Below are 19,845 nucleotides of genomic sequence, written 5' to 3'. Positions count from 1 at the left end.
CTTCTCTTTCTGTCATTGGAGTGGTATTATCTGCATATCTGAGGTTGTTGATATTTCTCCTGGCAATCTGGATTCCAGCTTGTGATTCATCCAGCTTGGCATTCCACATGCACTCTGCATGTAAGTTAAATAAGCAGGGTGACAATATATAGCCTTGAAAGACTCCTTTCCTGATTTTGAACCAGTCTGTTGCTCCATGTCCATTCTGTTGTTTTTGTCCTGCATAGAGGTTTCTCAAGAGGCAGATAAGGTTGTCTGGTATTTCCATCTCTTGAAGAATTTTCCACAGTTTGTCATGATCCACACATTCAGATGCTTTAGTGTAGTCAATGAAATAGAACTAAATTTTTTTTTTAATTTGTTTGCTTTGTCTATGATCCAGTGGATGTTGGCAATTTGATCTTTGGTTCCTCTGCCTTTTCCAAATCCAGCTTGTACATCTTGCAGTTCTTGGTTCATGTAATGCTGAGGCCTAGCTTGAGGGATTTTGAGCATAATCTTACTAGCATGTGAAATGAGTGCAATTTAATGGTAATTTGAACATTCTTTGGTGTTGTCTTTCTTTGGGATTGGAATGAAAACTGATCTTTTAAGTCCTGTGGCCACTGAATTGGGCCAATACTTTTATGTATATTTTGCTTATGCTATACTAGGCAGTTGCAGTGTCTTTTTTTTTTTTTTGTAAACTATGATTATTTTATTATAATTTCAATTTGTCCTCAATGCCCAGAATAAAAAACTTTACACAAAGTAAAGGGGGACCATATTTCCCCCTCTCCCAGCGCCACCCTCCTAACTGGTGGCAGGTGTTCTGTCCCATCCTTGATGGCACCAAAAGGAAACTCATGGAGTAAAATGTAGCACTTATCCTTCAGCAGTAGGTCATACTGGGTCCTTGGTGTCTGCTTTATTTTGTCCAAAACTACATGTATCCAGACAGCTCAGTGTGACACTGTGATGCCCCTAGAACGCTCTTACTACACTTTTTACAGATTACTATCTAGGCTTTATCTGGCCATCTTACAATTCCATTTGCAGATCTAGTTTTTTCACCTATAGTTGCTCTTTATTATTTTTTTTGTTTTAATTGGAGGCTAATTACTTTACAATATTGTATTGGTTTTGCCATACCTCAACATGAATCCACCATGGGTGTACACGTGTTCCCCATCCTGAACCCCCCTCCCATCTCTCTCCCCGTACCATCCCTCTGGGTCATCCCAGTGCACCAGCCCCAAGCATCTTGTATCATTCATTGAACCTGGACTGGTGATTCGTTTCTTATATGATATTATACATGTTTCAATGACATTCTCCCAAATCATCCCACCCTCTCCCTCTCCCACAGAGCCCAAAAGACTATTCTTTTAAAATTAGCTTGTGTTGTTGTTCAGTCACTAAGTCATGGCCAACTTTTTGCGACCCCATTGACTGTAGCCCTCCAGGCTCCTCTGTCCGTGGGTTTGTCCAGGCAAGAATGCTGGAGTGGATTACCATTTTTTTCTCCAAATAAAATTAGCTTGAATTAAGCTAACATATCTTAGCATTTTAAATATTCAATGTTCAAATTAATGGAAATTACTGTTAATTCAATGAGTGAGTTTTATCCCATAAGCTCAGAAAAATATTCTAGTTTTCAGAACTTTTCCACATTTGAACAAAATGTTTTGTTTTCTTTAAGGTTTTCAAAATAATTTGCTATTTTCCTGATATGAATGTTAGCACTTTACATAAAGTATATTATGAAAGTGTTATGTACAGATCAAAAAATTAGGAAAGGAGGAATTTATTGACTTGATGATAGAAGTTATTGTATTTGGGGAACCTCTGCTAACATTGTCATTATTAAAACAAGGGCTTCCCTTGTGGCTCAGCTGGTAAAGTATCCTCCTGCAATGTGGGAGACCTGGGTTTGATCTCTGGTTTGGGAAGATCCCCTGGAGAAGGGAAAGACTACCCACTCCAGTATTCTGGCCTGGAGAATTCCATGAGGTGGCAATGAGTCAGACACAACTGAGCAACTTTAAATAAAACAATAAAAATATATAAATTAGGAGGAGGAGCCAAGATGGCGGAGGAGTAGGACAGGGAGAACACTTTCTCCCCCACAAATTCATCAAAAGAGCATTTAAACGTCGAGTAAATTCCACAAAACAACTTCTGAATGCCGGCAGAGGACATCAGGCACCCAGAAAAGCAATCCAACTCTTCGAAAGGAGGTAGGAAAAAATATAAAAGACAAAAAAAGGGACAAAAGAGGGAGGGATGGAGTTCTGACCCGGGAAGGGAGTCTTAAAAAGAGAGAAGTTGCCAAACACCAGGAAACCTTCTCACTGCCGAATCTGTGCCGAGCTTTGGAAGCACAGAGGGCAACGTAACAGGAAGAAAAAATAAATAAACAATTAAAACTCGAAGATTGCGAGTCCTACGGTAACTCCCCCAGTGGAGAAGCAGCGCAGACGCCTGCAGGCGCCATTAACAAGCGGGGGCTGGGCAGGGAGGCGCAGCGCGGGCTGCATCGCTTAGAGTAAGAATCTGGCCTGAATACCCTGAGCACTATCTGAGCGAAATAATTTGGGCCAACAAACCAGACTGTGGGATATCTACTACGCGAAAAGCCAGCCCCAACCTAAGACCGCCAGGCCCGTGCACGGAACAAAGAATTGAACAGAGATAGCCGGCTGCAGACCTTCCCCCTCCGGTGATAGGCAGCCAGAGCCGGAAGGGGGCAATCGCAGCCCCAGAGAGACATTATCTATAAAACTGTAAGCAGGCTTCTTTGCTAACTAAAACTTCTTGGGGGTCTGGACGGTTAACATCTGCCTAAGAAGGTGCGCCGGTTTTGCGCCCAGATAACCGAGTGGCAGGGAGGCGATAAGTCGCAGCATTGGCGCTCACCAAACACCTCATCACTTGAGCTGCTCGGACCTGGGAAGAGCACAATACTCAGGCCCAACTGAGTCTGCGCCTCTGAGGACTATCCGAGTGCCTGAACCTGAGTGGCTTGGACCTGGGAGGTACATGCAACCCAGGGCCAGCCTTGGATTGTTCCCGGCGGAACAACCTAGAGCCCGAGCAGTGTGGGCAGGGAGGCTACACGCGCAGTGAGCGGGGCAGACCCAGTGTGGCTGAGGCACTGCGAGCGCACGCCAGTGTTATTTGCTTGCAGCATCCCTCCCTCCCTCCCCACAGCGCGACTGAACAAAGAGAAGAAATACAGTTCCACCCATCAGAACACTGACACAAGCTTCCCTAACCAGGAAACCTTGACAAGCCACCTGTACAAACCCACACACAGTGAGGAATAGCCACAATAAAGAGAACTCCACAAACTGCCAGAATACAGAAAGGACACCCCATACTCAGCAATTTAAACAAGATGAAGAGACAGAGGAATAGCCAGCAGATAAAGGAACAGGATAAATGCCCACCAAACCAAACAAAAGAGGAAGAGATAGGGAATCTATCTGATAAAGAATTCCGAATAATGATAGTGAAATTGATCCAAAATCTAGAAATTAAAATGGAATCACAGATAAATAGCTTGGAGACAAGGATTGAGAAGATGCAAGAAAGGTTTAACAAGGACCTAGAAGAAATAAAAAAGAGTCAATATACAATGAATAATGCAATAAATGAAATTAAAAACACTCTGGAGGCAACAAATAGTAGAATAACAGAGGCAGAAGATAGGATTAGTGAATTAGAAGATAGAATGGTAGAAATAAATGAATCAGAGAGAATAAAAGAAAAACGAATTAAAAGAAATGAGGACAATCTCAGAGACCTCCAGGACAATATTAAACGCTACAACATTCGAATCATAGGGGTTCCAGAAGAAGAAGACAAAAAGAAAGACCATGAGAAAATACTTGAGGAGATAATAGTGGAAAACTTCCCTAAACTGGGGAAGGAAATAATCACCCAAGTCCAAGAAACCCAGAGAATCCCAAACAGGATAAACCCAAGGCGAAACACCCCAAGACACATATTACTCAAATTAACAAAGATCAAACACAAAGAACAAATATTAAAAGCAGCAAGGGAAAAACAACAAATAACACACAAGGGAATTCCCATAAGGATAACAGCTGATCTTTCAATAGAAACTCTTCAAGCCAGGAGGGAATGGCAAGACATACTTAAAATGATGAAAGAAAATAACCTACAGCCCAGATTATTGTACCCAGCAAGGATTTCATTCAAGTATGAAGGAGAAATCAAAAGCTTCTCAGATAAGCAAAAGCTGAGAGAATTCTGCACCACCAAACCAGCTCTACAACAAATACTAAAGGATATTCTCTAGACAGGAAACACAAAAATGGTGTATAAATTCGAACCCCAAACAATAAAGTAAATGGCAACGGGATCATACTTATCAGTAATTACCTTAAACGTAAATGGGTTGAATGCCCCAACCAAAAGACAAAGACTGGCTGAATGGATACAAAAACAAGACCCCTACATATGTTGTCTACAGGAGACCCACCTCAAAACAGGGGACACATACAGACTGAAAGTGAAGGGCTGGAAAAAGATTTTCCATGCAAATAGGGACCAAAAGAAAGCAGGAGTAGCAATACTCATATCAGATAAAATAGACTTTAAAACAAAGGCTGTGAAAAGAGACAAAGAAGGTCACTACATAATGATCAAAGGATCAATCCAAGAAGAAGATATAACAATTATAAATATATATGCACCCAACACGGGAGCACCGCAGTATGTAAGACAAATGCTAACAAGTATGAAAGGAGAAATTAACAATAACACAATAATAGTGGGAGACTTTAATACCCCACTCACACCTATGGATAGATCAACTAAACAGAAAATTAATAAGGAAACACAAACTTTAAACGATACAATAGACCAGTTAGACCTAATTGATATCTATAGGACATTTCATCCCAAAACAATGAATTTCACCTTTTTCTCAAGCGCACATGGAACCTTCTCCAGGATAGATCACATCCTGGGCCATAAAGCTAGCCTTGGTAAATTCAAAAAAATAGAAATCATTCCAAGCATCTTTTCTGACCACAATGCAGTAAGATTAGATCTCAATTACAGGAGAAAAACTATTAAAAATTCCAACATATGGAGGCTGAACAACACGCTGCTGAATAACAAACAAATCACAGAAGAAATCAAAAAAGAAATCAAAATTTGCATAGAAACGAATGAAAATGAAAACACAACAACCCAAAACCTGTGGGACACAGTAAAAGCAGTCCTAAGGGGAAAGTTCATAGCAATACAGGCACACCTCAAGAAACAAGAAAAAAGTCAAATAAATAACCTAACTCTACACCTCAAACAACTAGAAAAGGAAGAAATGAAGAACCCCAGGGTTAGTAGAAGGAAAGAAATCTTAAAAATTAGAGCAGAAATAAATGCAAAAGAAACAAGAGACCATAGCAAAAATCAACAAAGCCAAAAGCTGGTTCTTTGAAAGGATAAATAAAATTGACAAACCATTAGCCAGACTCATCAAGAAACAAAGGGAGAAAAATCAAATCAATAAAATTAGAAATGACAGTGGAGAGATCACAACAGACAACATAGAAATACAAAGGATCATAAGAGACTATTATCAACAATTATATGCCAATAAAATGGACAATGTGGAAGAAATGGACAAATTCTTAGAAAAGTACAACTTTCCAAAACTCGACCAGGAAGAAATAGAAAACCTTAACAGACCCATCACAAGCATGGAAATTGAAACTGTAATCAAAAATCTTCCAGCAAACAAAAGCCCAGGTCCAGACGGCTTCACAGCTGAATTCTACCAAAAATTTAGAGAAGAGCTAACACCTATCCTGCTCAAACTCTTCCAGAAAATTGCAGAGGAAGGTAAACTTCCAAACTCATTCTATGAGGCCACCATCACCCTAATACCAAAACCTGACAAAGATGCCACAAAAAAAGAAAACTATAGGCCAATATCACTGATGAACATAGATGCAAAAATCCTAAACAAAATTCTAGCAATCAGAATCCAACAACACATTAAAAAGATCATACACCATGACCAAGTGGGCTTTATCCCAGGGATGCAAGGATTCTTCAATATCTGCAAATCAATCAATGTAATACACCACATTAACAAATTGAAAAACAAAAACCATATGATTATCTCAATAGATGCAGAGAAAGCCTTTGACAAAATTCAACACCCATTTATGATAAAAACTCTCCAGAAAGCAGGAATAGAAGGAACATACCTCAACATAATAAAAGCTATATATGACAAACCCACAGCAAACATTATCCTCAATGGTGAAAAATTGAAAGCATTTCCTCTAAAGTCAGGAACAAAACAAGGGTGCCCACTTTCACCATTACTATTCAACATAGTTTTGGAAGTTTTGGCCACAGCAATCAGAGCAGAAAAAGAAATAAAAGGAATCCAAATTGGAAAAGAAGAAGTAAAACTCTCACTATTTGCAGATGACATGATCCTCTACATAGAAAACCCTAAAGACTCCACCAGAAAATTACTAGAACTAATCAATGATTATAGTAAAGTTGCAGGATATAAAATCAACACACAGAAATCCCTTGCATTCCTATACACTAATAATGAGAAAACAGAAAGAGAAATTAAGGAAACAATTCCATTCACCATTGCAACGAAGAGAATAAAATACTTAGGAATATATCTACCTAAAGAAACTAAAGACCTATATATAGAAAACTATAAAACACTGGTGAAAGAAATCAAAGAGGACACTAATAGATGGAGAAATATACCATGTTCATGGATTGGAAGAATCAATATAGTGAAAATGAGTATACTACCCAAAGCAATTTATAGATTCAATGCAATCCCTATCAAGCTACCAACAGTATTCTTCACAGAGCTAGAACAAATAATTTCACAATTTGTATGGAAATACAAAAAACCTCGAATAGCCAAAGCGATCTTGAGAAAGAAAAATGGAACTGGAGGAATCAACCTACCTGACTTCAGGCTCTACTACAAAGCCACAGTTATCAAGACAGTATGGTACTGGCACAAAGACAGAAATATAGATCAATGGAACAAAATAGAAAGCCCAGAGATAAATCCACGCACATATGGACACCTTATCTTTGACAAAGGAGGCAAGAATATACAGTGGATTAAAGACAATCTCTTTAACAAGTGGTGCTGGGAAATCTGGTCAACCACTTGTAAAAGAATGAAACTAGAACACTTTCTAACACCATATACAAAAATAAACTCAAAATGGATTAAAGATCTCAACATAAGACCAGAAACTATAAAACTCCTAGAGGAGAACATAGGCAAAACACTCTCTGACATACATCACAGCAGGATCCTCTATGACCCACCTCCCAGAATATTGGAAATAAAAGCAAAAATAAACAAATGGGACCTAATTAAACTTAAAAGCTTCTGCACATCAAAGGAAACTATTAGCAAGGTGAAAAGACAGCCTTCAGAATGGGAGAAAATAATAGCAAATGAAGCAACCGACAAACAACTAATCTCAAAAATATACAAGCAACTCCTACAGCTCAACTCCAGAAAAATAAATGACCCAATCAAAAAATGGGCCAAAGATCTAAATAGACATTTCTCCAAAGAAGACATACAGATGGCTAACAAACACTTGAAAAGATGTTCAACATCACTCTTTATCAGAGAAATGCAAATCAAAACCACTATGAGGTACCATTTCACACCAGTCAGAATGGCTGCGATCCAAAAGTCTACAAATAATAAATGCTGGAGAGGGTGTGGAGAAAAGGGAACCCTCTTACACTGTTGGTGGGAATGCAAATTAGTACAGCCACTATGGAGAACAGTGTGGAGATTCCTTAAAAAACTGGAAATAGAACTGCCTTATGATCCAGCAATCCCACTGCTGGGCATACACACTGAGGAAACCAGAAGGGAAAGAGACACGTGTACCCCAATGTTCATCGCAGCACTGTTTATAATAGCCAGGACATGGAAGCAACCTAGATGTCCATCAGCAGATGAATGGATAAGAAAGCTGTGGTACATATACACAATGGAGTATTACTCAGCCATTAAAAAGAATACATTTGAATCAGTTCTAATGAGGTGGATGAAACTGGAGACTATTATACAGAGTGAAGTAAGCCAGAAGGAAAAACATAAATACAGTATACTAACGCATGTATATGGAATTTAGAAAGATGGTAACGATAACCCTGTGTACGAGACAGCAAAAGAGACACTGATGTATAGAACAGTCTTATGGACTCTGTGGGAGAGGGTGGGAAGATTTGGGAGAATGTCATTGAAACATGTGAAATGTCATGTATGAAACGAGATGCCAGTCCAGGTTCAGTGCACGATGCTGGATGCTTGGGGCTGGTGTGCTGGGAAGGCCCAGGGGGATGGTATTGGGAGGTTGGGAGGGAGGAGGGTTCAGGATGGGGAGCATGTGATTTAAAAAAAAAAAAAAATTAAGATTGAGTTAAAATTAAAATGCCTTTTTAAGACAGGAATAATTTATGGCTATTAACACTTTATCATGAATTATTTTATTAAGGTAATTTCTGTAACATAGCAGGACCTCAATGATTGAATCAGAAATAGTTGAGTGTTACCTGTGGAAAGAGTTCAGAACACAAGGAAACTCAGCTAAACACAGGCTGAGAAAACAATCTATCAATTCAATTCACAAAGGATTATTGAAATTGTACTAGATGTTATGGGAAAGCTCATAGATAAACTTTATCCCCCACATGGGATTTAAAATACATTAAAGAAGTAAGCTATGTTCCAGTATATTCCATCATATTAGGTGTACACTGCTACAAGGAATGTATGAACGGTACAGAGAAGGCAGCAATCCCTCAGCTGCAATAGTTCATAAAGTTCTTTGGAGGACCTAACACTTAATCCTGACCTTTAAAGTGGAAAAAATTAGGATATATGGAAACTTCAGGGGAGAATCTGATACCATTGGATGTGGATGTGAGAGGAGCCAAGTGTCCACTAAGCGAGAATGAAAGCTTAGAATAGGGAACTAAATGAACACTGATAACAAAACACACATTTTCCCCAATTAAAATAAAAAAATATATATATATATATAAATTAAAAATAATGAAGTTTTGTTGAAGTTAGACTAAAGGAGAGTATGAAAGAATAAATTAGACATTTATTCATATAAATTCAGCTTCTTGACATACATTAAGCATACTTGTTGAACTTTGCCAAAAGTCACAGAGTAACTGATGTTTTTCTTCTTCTAACAATAATTCCAATCATAATATAGTCATTTTGCAGGCTTCCCTGGTGGCTCAGACAGTAAAGAATCTGCCTGCAATGTGGGAGACACAAGTTTGATCCCTGGGTCGGGAAGATTCCCTGGAGAAGGAAATGGTGACTTGCCTAGAGAAATGTATTCTTGCTTAGAGAATTCCACAGACAGAGGAGCCTGGCATGCTACAGTCCAAATAATCAGATACGACTAAGTCACTGACACTTTTAATTTCATAGCCATTTTGTGTAAGCAACTGAAGGAGTTTAACAGCAAGTCAGCACAGCTATATGATGGAATTTTAGAAAAGACAGAATATTAGCTTTCTGCATGAGAAAGTTTTTTAATAAGTCTACATAAACAAGTGAAAATAGAGAAGGAAAATATTCCAGGATACACTGGTGAGCAAGCACTTAAGTTTCTGACAAGACTACTTTGGTTAGCAGCCATTAGCCACATGTTATGCTGATCTTATACTTCTCTAGATATATGTGGCTACTACTCACACTACACATGAATTTAAAATTAAAATGCAAGAATTTCTAAGGCCATAGTTTTTAGAAATATTACAGATAAAAATAAAAGGTTTCTTACTAAGCTATTCAGTAATAAGAGCCTGAAAGAATGAGAGCACTGAGAAGAAACTACTCGATAATAGGTGAAGAAATCTAGAGTTTGGCAGAACTTTGCCATGGACCAGCGAATACACACCAGTAGAGTGACATTATAGCATCATTTGTGTGCTTGATGCTACAAATTTACTTCCTTCTTGGAAACTGAACTACTTTATATGCCAGTCTTAAGATGGTTGACATTTTAAAAGCTACAAACCATGGGACTAAGACTAAGTAACCAACAAAGCTGAGTCCCAGGTTTGAAAAATTGTAGGAAGGCAACTTTATGGTCAGTCAGTTCAGTCACTCAGTTGTGTCCAACTCTTTGCAACGCCATAAATTGCAGGACACAAGGCTTCCCTGTCCATCACCAACTCCTGGAGTTTTCTCAAACTCATGTCCATGGAGTCAGTGATGCCATCCAACCATCTCATCCTCTGGCAGCCCCTTCTCCTCTCATCTTCAATCTTTCCCAGCATCAGGGTCTTTTCCAATGAGTCAATTCTTCACATCAGGTGGCCAAAGTATTGGAGTTTCAGCTTCAGCATCAATCCTTTCAATGAACACCCAGGACTGATTTCCTTTAGGATTGACTGATTTGATCTCCTTGCAGTCCAAGGGACTCTCAAGAGTCTTCTCCAACACCACAGTTCAAAAGCATCAATTCTTCTGTGCTCAGCTTTCTTTATGGGCCAACTCTCACATCTGTACATGATTACTGGAAAACAATAGCTTTGACTAGATAGACCTTTCTTAGCAAAGTAATGTCTCTGCTTTTTAATATGCTGTCTAGGTTGGTCATAGCTTTTCTTCCAAGGAGTAAGCATCTTTTAATTTCATGGCTGCAGTGACCATCTGCAGTGATTTTGGAGCCCAAAAATACAAAGTCTGTCACTGTTTCCATTGTTTCCCCATCTATTTACCATGAAGTGATGGGATTGGATGCCATGATTTTAGTTTTCTGAATGTTTTAAGCCATTTTTTTTTGTTCCCCTCTTTCACTTTCATCAAGAGGCTCTTTAGTTCTTATTCACTTTCTACTGTAAGGGTGGTGTCATCTGCATATCTGAGGTTATTGATATTTCTCCCGGCAATCTTGATTCCAGCTTGTGATTAATCCAGTCTGGCATTTCTCATGATGTACTCTGCATATAAGTTAAATAAGCAAGGTAACAATGTACAGCCTTGATGTACTCCTTTCCCGATTTGGAACCAGTCTGTTGTTTCATGTCAAGTTCTAACTTTTTGGTAAGTTCTCAAAATTAAAAGTTTTAAAAATTTTAAGAGATTTTAAGAGATTGGTATTTTCAGGAAAAAATGGGATTTGTGCAGTGGGGAAGGGGTGTACAGTGGAATATTATGCAATCATTGAAAGCATCCTCTTAAGGAACACTTAATGAAGAGAAAAGACTCATGATACAAGGTGAAATAATTTAAAAATCAAAATATATGACTATAAATTTTATATGATCCCAATTTTAATATAATGATGAACATGTGTTATTCTTTCTGACTACTCAATATCGTTCCAACATTTGGAGAATTTTCTGCCTTTTATGTCCTGGTGGGAACGAAGAGTGGCATCCAAATTCCAGGAGCCAATACTGTTTTCCACACACTCCTTCACAGTTAAGCCATAGACATGTAAACCGGCTTGTGCAACTGTCACAGACTTTGACTTAAGAGCTACTGACCCAAGAGATTAGAGACAGAGTATTCTACCTGGCACAGTAGGAAGAGTTCCTTCAGAACAACTAGTCCCAGGTTTGAGCCATTTGCCCTGGCTGCTTAGCAAATCTGACTCTCCAGGACTCCCAAAAACTCTCTACGTGATTAGTCACTCAGTCATGTCCAACTCTGTGACCCCATGGACTGCAGCCCACCAGGCTTCTCTGGCCATGGAATTCTTCAGGCAAAAATTCTGGAGTGGGTTGTCATACCCTTCTCCAGGGGATCTTCCCAACCCAGGGATCAAACCCAGGTGTCTCACATTGCAGCCAGTTTCTTTACTAGCTGAGCTACCAGAGAAGCCCAACAACTCTCTAAGCAACTCAGTATTTACTCAATGATTCCTCTACTGCTTAATTAAGCCAGTATCAACTTCTATTGCTTATGATTAACAACTCTTAGAGTAATACCAAAAATTCAACTTATCTGAAAGGTTTATGAGCTCATTTTACTTTCTTCTTTATATTTGATTATTACTCACATAAGTATGGCCTTCCCTGGTGGCTCAGATAGTAAAGAATCTGCATGCAATGCAGAAGACTTGGATTCAATCCCTGGGTTGGAAGATCCCCTGGAGGAAGACATGGCAACCCAATCCAGTATTCTTGCCTGCAGAATTCCCATGGTCAGAGGAGCCTGGTGGGCTACAGTCATAGAGTCACAAAGAGTCAGACACAACTGAGCAACTAGGCCCACTTAAGTATACATCATTTTATAATGAGAGAAATATAATAGTTTCTACATAAGATCTTTATTTGGTGTATAATGTAGTAAAGTATGGTTTATAGAGCCAGTGGTATGGTGGGGCTGGTTGGTACAAGACCATAGGGGTTCACAGTTTCCAGCTCTACACTCAACGATGTCATTAATAGCTTGTGATAAGCCATGGGATTATTTACATGAAAGGGATTGACATGGCTTTCATTTCCCTTCAGAGCTGATTTTTCAAAATTCAGGACTTTCTTTTTTTTTTTTCCCCCTCTGAAGAGCCCATTGTTACACATTTACCGGCACACAGTTGTATGCTGCCTTAGCAAAATACATTAAACTCTAAATTCTATTCTTAAATTCCTTAAAACTTATTAAGTGTTATTCTTTGCCAGAAATTTTTACTGCCATGACCTAGTTGCTCTCACCATTAGGAAGTAGGGAAATGCAAAGGATGTTTTAACTATGTATTATTGCTTCTGATTAAAATGACATTATTTCTTATGAACAAAGAATGGTCCATAAAACAACAGTATCAGGATCACCTTAATACTTCCTAGAAATGCAGAGTCTGAGATCCTATCCTAGAACAACTGAATCTAAATCATCTCTTTAGCAAGATGCCCAAGTGGTTCATAGTCACACTAAAGTTTGAGAAACTGACAAATGGACTTTTTCTTACATATGCAGAAGTCTGGAAAAAGATGACAATGTTTTTTCCACCTTTACTGTGATATAACTGATATATAACATTGCTAATGTTAAGGTGTACAATCTAATGACCTGATAAATGTGTGTGTTATGAAAAGTCTCCCCCAATAGATTTAGTTAACCCATGTTTATTTTTTATTACACCTAATCACCTAGCAATTTTAGAGTATACAATACAGTATTGTTAACTAAAGTCATCAAGTTATTTGTTAGATACTCAGAACTTTTATTATAACTAGGAGTTTGTATTTTTGGACCAATTATCTCCCTACCCACCATCCTTCAGCACCAAGCAACCACCATTCTCCTCTTTGTTTCTATGAGTTCAGCTTTTTGAGATTCCACATATAATTTTGTTATTTCACTTAGCATAATGCCTTCAGGATCTATTCATGTATCACAGGTCATAAACTTTCCTTAATTTTGTGGCTGAATAATATTTACATATATCTTTTATCTGTTCATCCATGGATGGACACAGGCTGTTCCCATATTTTGGTTGAGACCTGAGTTCAAACCCTGGGTGGGTAAGATCCCCTGGAGAAGGAAATCGTAACCCACTCCAGTATTCTTGCCTGGGGAATTGCATGGACAGAGGAGCCGGGTGGGCTTCAGTTCATGGGGTTGCAAAGAGTCGGAAAGGACTAACATTTTCACTTTCACTTTCATATTTTGGTGATTGTGAATAAGACTGCAATAAACATGGGAGTGCAGGTATCTTTCAAAAGTGATTTCATAACTTTTGGATGTATACCAAGAAGTTGTATGGCTGATTTGTATCATAATTTATTTTTAATTTTTGAGGAATTGACCTATTTTCTTTGGGAGACAGTGAAGGACAAGGAAGCATGGCATGCTACAGAGTAGGACATGACTTAGCAACTGAATAACAACAATCAACTATTTTCTTTCGTGGCTGAAGTAATTTATGTTCCCACAAGCATTCTCTTGCTCCACATCATCACTTGTTATCTCTTTTCATAACCATTTCAACAAGTATGAAGTGATATCCCACGATAATTTTTATTTGCATTTCTCTAATGAGTAGTTATTTTAAAACTTTTATTTATGTATTAATTTATTTTAAGCTTCACTGGGCCTTTGTTGCTTCGCATGGGTTTTCTCTAGTTGCAGCAAGTGGGGGTTATGACGGTGTGATCACTCACCTAGACCCAGACACCCTGGAATACAAAGTCAGCGGGCCTTAGGAAGCATCACTACAAACAAAGCTAGGGGAGGTGATGGAATTCCAGTTGAGCTATTTCAACTTCTAAAAAATGATGCTGTGAAAGTGTTGCACTCAATATGCCAGCAAATCTGGAAAACTCAGCAGTGGCCACAGAACTGAAAAAGGTCAGTTTTCATTCCAATCCCAAAGAAAGGCAATGCCAACGAATGTTTAAACTATCACAAATGGCACTCCTCTCACATGCTAGCAAAGTAATTCTCAAAATTCTCCAAGCCAGACTTCAACAGTACATAAACCATGAACTTGATCAGACTGCCAGCATCTGTTGTATCATCTAAAAAGTAAGAGAGTTCCAGAAAATCATCTATTTCTGCTTTATTGAATATGCCAAAGCCTTTGACTGTGTAGATCACAACAAATTGTGGAAAATTATCCAAGAGATGGGGATACCAGATCACTTACCTGCCTCCTGAAAAATGTGGATGCAGGTCAAGAAGCAACAGTTAGAACTGGACATGGAACAACAGACTGGTTCCAAATCGGGAAACGAGTACATCAAGGCTGTCTATTGTCAGCCTGCTTATTTAACATATGCAGAGTACAACATGCAAATTGCTGGGCTGGATGAAGCACAAGCTGGAATCAAGACTGCTGGGAGAAATATCAATAACCTCAGATATGCAGATGATACCACCCCTATGGAAGAAAGTGAAGAAGCACTAAAGAGTCTCTTGGTGAAAGTGAAACAAGAGAGTTAAAAAGCTGGCTCAAAACCGAACACTCAGAAAACTAAGATCATGGTGTCTGGTCCCATCACTTCATGGCAAATAGATGGGGAAACAATGGAAACAGTGACAGACTTTATTTTGGGGGGCTCCAAAAATCACTTCAGATGGTGACTGCAGCCATGAAATTAAAAGACACTTGCTCCTTGGAAGAAAAGCTATGACCAACCCAGACAGCATATTAAAAAGCAGAGACATTACTTTACCAACAAAGGTCCATCTAGTCAAACCTGTGGTTTTTCCAGTAGTCATGTATTGATGTGAGAGCTGGACCATAAAAAAAGCTGAGTGCCGAAGAATTAATGGTTTTGAACTGTGGTGTTGGAGAAGACTTTGAGAGTCTGTTGGACTGCAAGGAGATCCAACCAGTCAATCCTAAAGGAGATCAGTCCTGAGTGTTCATTGGAAGAACTGATGAAGCTGAAACTCCAATATTTTGGCTACCTTATGTGAAGAACTGACTCATTGGAAAAGACCCTGATGCTGGGAAAGATTGACTGCGGGAAGAGAAGGAGATGACAGAGGATGAGATGGTTTTATGGCATTACTGACGCAATGGACATGAGTTTGAGCAAGTTCCAGGAGTTGTTGATGGACAGGGAAGCCTGGAGTGCTGCAATCCATGGGGTCACAAAGAGTCAGACCTGACTGAGCAACTGAACTGAAAGTAACTGAGGCAAATTGAAAGAACCTGGGGCCGCTTTCTTCTCTTCCCTGTCCTCATCTCCATCTCCACTTCCGGTGCACCCACCACTTCCTCTCTCCATAGGCGTCTTTTTCTCTTAGCCTCTCCACACAACCTTCTCCCCCAAACTCACTAAAATCTACTCATTTAAAGTCAGGCATATCCTAATGCGTCTAAATCCTCTGAAGACCCTAATGCTAAACCCCTAATTTTCAATATCTCCCAACTAAAGCTGTCCTTACAGATATTCCTAAGTAGCTGCTGCTGCTGCTGCTGCTAAGTCGCTTCAGTCGTGTCCGACTCTGCACAACCCCATAGACGGCAGCCCACCAGGCTCCCCCGTCCCTGGGATTCTGCAGGCAAGAACACTGGAGTGGGTTGCCATTTCCGTCTCCAATGCATGAAAGTGAAAAGTGAAAGTGAAGTCGCTCAGTCGTGTCTGACTCTTAGCTACCCCGTGGACTGCAGCCCACCAGGCTCCTCCATCCATGGGATTTTCCAGGCAAGAGTACTGGAGTGGGTTGCCATTGCCTTCACCTAAGTAGCTGAGGATCCCCATATTTTTGCCAAGGAATTTAATATAGTCATTGATACTTACATACCAGGTTTCTCAGATTTATATTAACTAGTTCAAATGCTCACTGCTACTGCTGCTAAGTCTCTTCAGTCATGTCCGACTCTGTGTGACCCCATAGATGGCAGCCCACCAGGCTCCCCCATCCCTGGGATTCTCCAGGCAAGAACACTGGAGTGGGTTGCCATTTCCTTCTCCAATGCATGAAAGTGAAATGTGAAAATGAAGTTGCTCAGTCATGTCCGACTCCTAGCGACCCCATGGATTTGCAACCCACCAGGCTCCTCCATCCATGGGATTTTCCGGGCAAGAGTACTGGAGTGGGGTTGCATTGCCTTCTCCACAAATGCTCACTGGTGTAAGCCAAATTCTATAATGATTGAAAACAACTGATTGGGATAATCCTGGAAAACCCTGAAAACTCTCTTGCACTGTATAGCTGATTCACTTTATTGTATAGAAGAAACTAAAAACATTGTAAAGCAACTATACTCCAATAAAAATCAATTTAAAAATAGAACTGTAAATGAGACCAATATCCTGCCTTGTTACATGATTGGGCTCAGCAATGGCTAAGTGACTTCACCAGCCATCCCCAGGGCTTTCCCAAAACCTATCCACTGGTATAAAAGTGAAGCTAATATTCAGTGAATATGCGAGAAGTGAGAAACACAGTGAGCCCATAAATGATTATTATACCTGCTCCAAATTGTTTTTAAGGCAAAATCTGACCTTCCTATTAATGGTGAATTCAGTCAGGTAGCCTTCAGTTGTTTGTTCAGTAATGGGCAGAACTGGGATCATTCTAGATAAAAGGACTAAAATGAAATAGGAAACCGTGTCCACTCTAGCTTTAATTTAGCAAATCAGCTCACTTGCACCTTTTGTTGTTCAGTCGCTAAGTCATATCCAACTCTCTGTGACCCCATGGACTGCAGCACGACAGGCCTTCCTGTCCTTCAACATCTCCTGAGGTTTTTCCAAGTTCATGTCCATGGTGATGCCATCCAACCATCTCCTCCTCTACCACCCTCTTCTCTTTGCCTTCAATCTTTCCCAGCATCAGTGTCTTTTCTAATGAGTTGGCTGTTCACATCAGGTGGCCAAAGTATTGGAGCATTAGTCCTTCCAATGAAAAAGCAAAGCTCTCCCCAACCCATGTCATTGTCATTACTGTGAAAAGCCAGGATATTGGAAGACAGATTATTATAAATTTAAGCACTCCAGGTACCCTCTGCCCTCTGACTAGCCTTTCTGATGCCTTCCTAACTCCTAATTACTTCCTAACATCCTAACTTCCTAACTCCTAATTGGGCTTCCCTGGTGGCTCAGATGGTAAAGCATCTGCCTGCAATGTGGGAGACCCGGGTTCGATTTCTGGGTCAGGAAGATACCCTGGAGAAGGAAATGGCAATCCATTCCAGCACTCTTGCCTGGAAAATCCCATGGACGGAGGAGCCTGATTACAGTCCATGGGGTCGCAAAGAGTCGGACAGGACTGAGTGACTTCACTTTCAAGGAACAACAGAAACTTTTCCTATCCTTCCTCTTAACTAGTTTGGAGAAACAACTTTCCAGATTGGAAATGAATCTACTTCTGTCCTTATCAACACCATAGCTACACTCTCTGTGCTCAACCCCATTGTTATTAGACAGCTCCTACCTTGAAGTACTAAAATTGTACAAATTGTGGAAGTTCTCTAATAAGTCACAACAACTTTCTACCTATAAACCTATTCCCTTTTGTTTATGTTCTCTAAGAGATAGTCATCCTTTTTTTAGCTCCTTTATTCATTTTTAAATTTAAGGAACATCATGCTGAAATTTCTTTCACCTGAAAGAGAAAAAAAATCTAGAACTTGATAGCAGCAACACAAACAGCCAACCTGGTGAATTAAATGACCCCTCAAGGAGGCTGATAGGCTATAGTCCATGGGGTCGCAGAGTCAGACATGACTGATCAACTTCACTTTCACTTTCACTTCACTTTCAACGTATTTTAGTTGCCCTTTCTCCGACCACACTAGAATTAATTTTGAGGATACCAACCATTCATCCATATTGGAGCAGCTGCAAGACATCAAGCATGTAATAGATAAGGCACTGCATCAGTTTATCCCCCACACTAGTCCCTGCAATACTTTTATTTTGTCTGTGAGAAAACCCAATGACTATAGATGGAAATTTCTATAGAACATCTGGGCCATAAACAATATTTTTAACCACCTGTTAAAACATTTAAAAGTATAAAGACTCCAAAGAAATTCAGTTTGCTCAAACTCAGGTTTGATACTTGGGGCACCTGACCTCAGAACAAGTTTTCATTTAGATCTAAATAGGCCTCACAATGTTCTGAACTTACTAAAAATTCAAGAACCAGAATAACTTAGCCTTTAAAGTCCTAAGGAAAAGTTTGATAAATATTCCTGCCTTTGAATATCTCAGCGATTAACTTCCCTTTCTCCTTTGTATTTGAAAAGTAAGGAAAGCCTTTGGGGTACTCACCCAAAAACATGGAGACCACCATCAAACCAGAGTGTAATATACCCAACAGCTAGACTCTGTGGTATGAGGATACTCCTCTTCCCTCAGAGTCATTTCAGTCGCCACTTTTTTAGTCAGTCACTGAAGAGCTAGTCATAGGATCCCTTCTAACCATCTTTGTACCTCCTGCAGAACAGCCCTCCTGAATTATCATCACTCAATATCATTCAGCCAATCATCTCACCTCCTGTGAAATCCTCTTACTAACAGCTCCTCATATAATTTTCTCATTGTAACACTGAGACACTTCATCCCTCCACTGTGGATAATATCCCTCATGAATCACTTGACAGATCACCTGACCACCTTCCACCCTCCTGCCCCACCCCCCATTATCATTTACAGAAAATTCGTTTGGATAATGCCAACTTTTCACAGTTTAGCAATGGCCGAGTTAAAAGGTGAAAATGGTAAATATTTTGGATATGCTATTGCAACTCCTTCTGAAGTTATTGAAGCAGCACCTTCACACTTGGCTAACTTGGCCCAATGGGTTGAATTGCTCAGGCCTATATGTTGGCCAAGGGCAAAAATGAAAATATCTATACTGACAATAGGTATGCCTTTGAAGCAGCTGATGACTTTGGGATGCTATGGAAACAGTAAGGCTTCTTCACATCAGCAGGACAAAATTGAAAGGGCCCTTTTGTCCAAGAATATTCTTGCCCGCTGACTTGGCCATTATCAAGGTTCCTGAGCCTCCAAACTGGAGTTCCTGGAGGATAAAGGAACCACCTTACTGATATTCCTGCAAAGAATGCTGCTTTCAAATGAACCAACAACCAAATTTCATCATGGTCCTAAAGAGTAGTCCCCCAGATAAAATATGGAAAAATTGATTAGTGATACCCAAGAATCAGCCCCAGAAAAGGGGAAGCAGTATTGGAAATCTAATAATTCTTGGTTCAATAAAGATAACTCTGATTTAGCCAAATAATCTAGTCCTGCCAGGCTCTAAAATCCTCATTATTCTCATTATTAATTACCATACACACATAATAACTTTAGATTACCCAACAAACCAATCCTTTTAGAAGAGAATTTTATTCAGCT

General features: G+C 39.6%; 1 long non-coding RNA gene across 1 annotated transcript in view; it reads right to left on the bottom strand.

Moving 5' to 3' along the window:
* The window catches only part of LOC147365606 (uncharacterized), a 64,109-nt gene extending 45,184 nt beyond the window's left edge, over window positions 1-18,925 (bottom strand). The window contains exon 1 of the long non-coding RNA XR_015132290.1: window positions 18,754-18,925. This is a non-coding gene — a long non-coding RNA (uncharacterized LOC147365606). The remainder of the gene's footprint in view (window positions 1-18,753) is intronic.
* Between the last annotated feature and the right edge of the window lie 920 nt (window positions 18,926-19,845).

This window comes from Bos grunniens, chromosome 9 (genome assembly GCF_055505025.1).
Source record: "Bos grunniens cultivar Pamir isolate PY7600 chromosome 9, Bosgru_T2T1.0, whole genome shotgun sequence".
Classification (NCBI taxonomy): Eukaryota; Metazoa; Chordata; class Mammalia; order Artiodactyla; family Bovidae; genus Bos; species Bos grunniens.
Note: the sequence above shows the minus strand (reverse complement) of the source record. Positions and strands in the feature narration are given on the sequence as shown.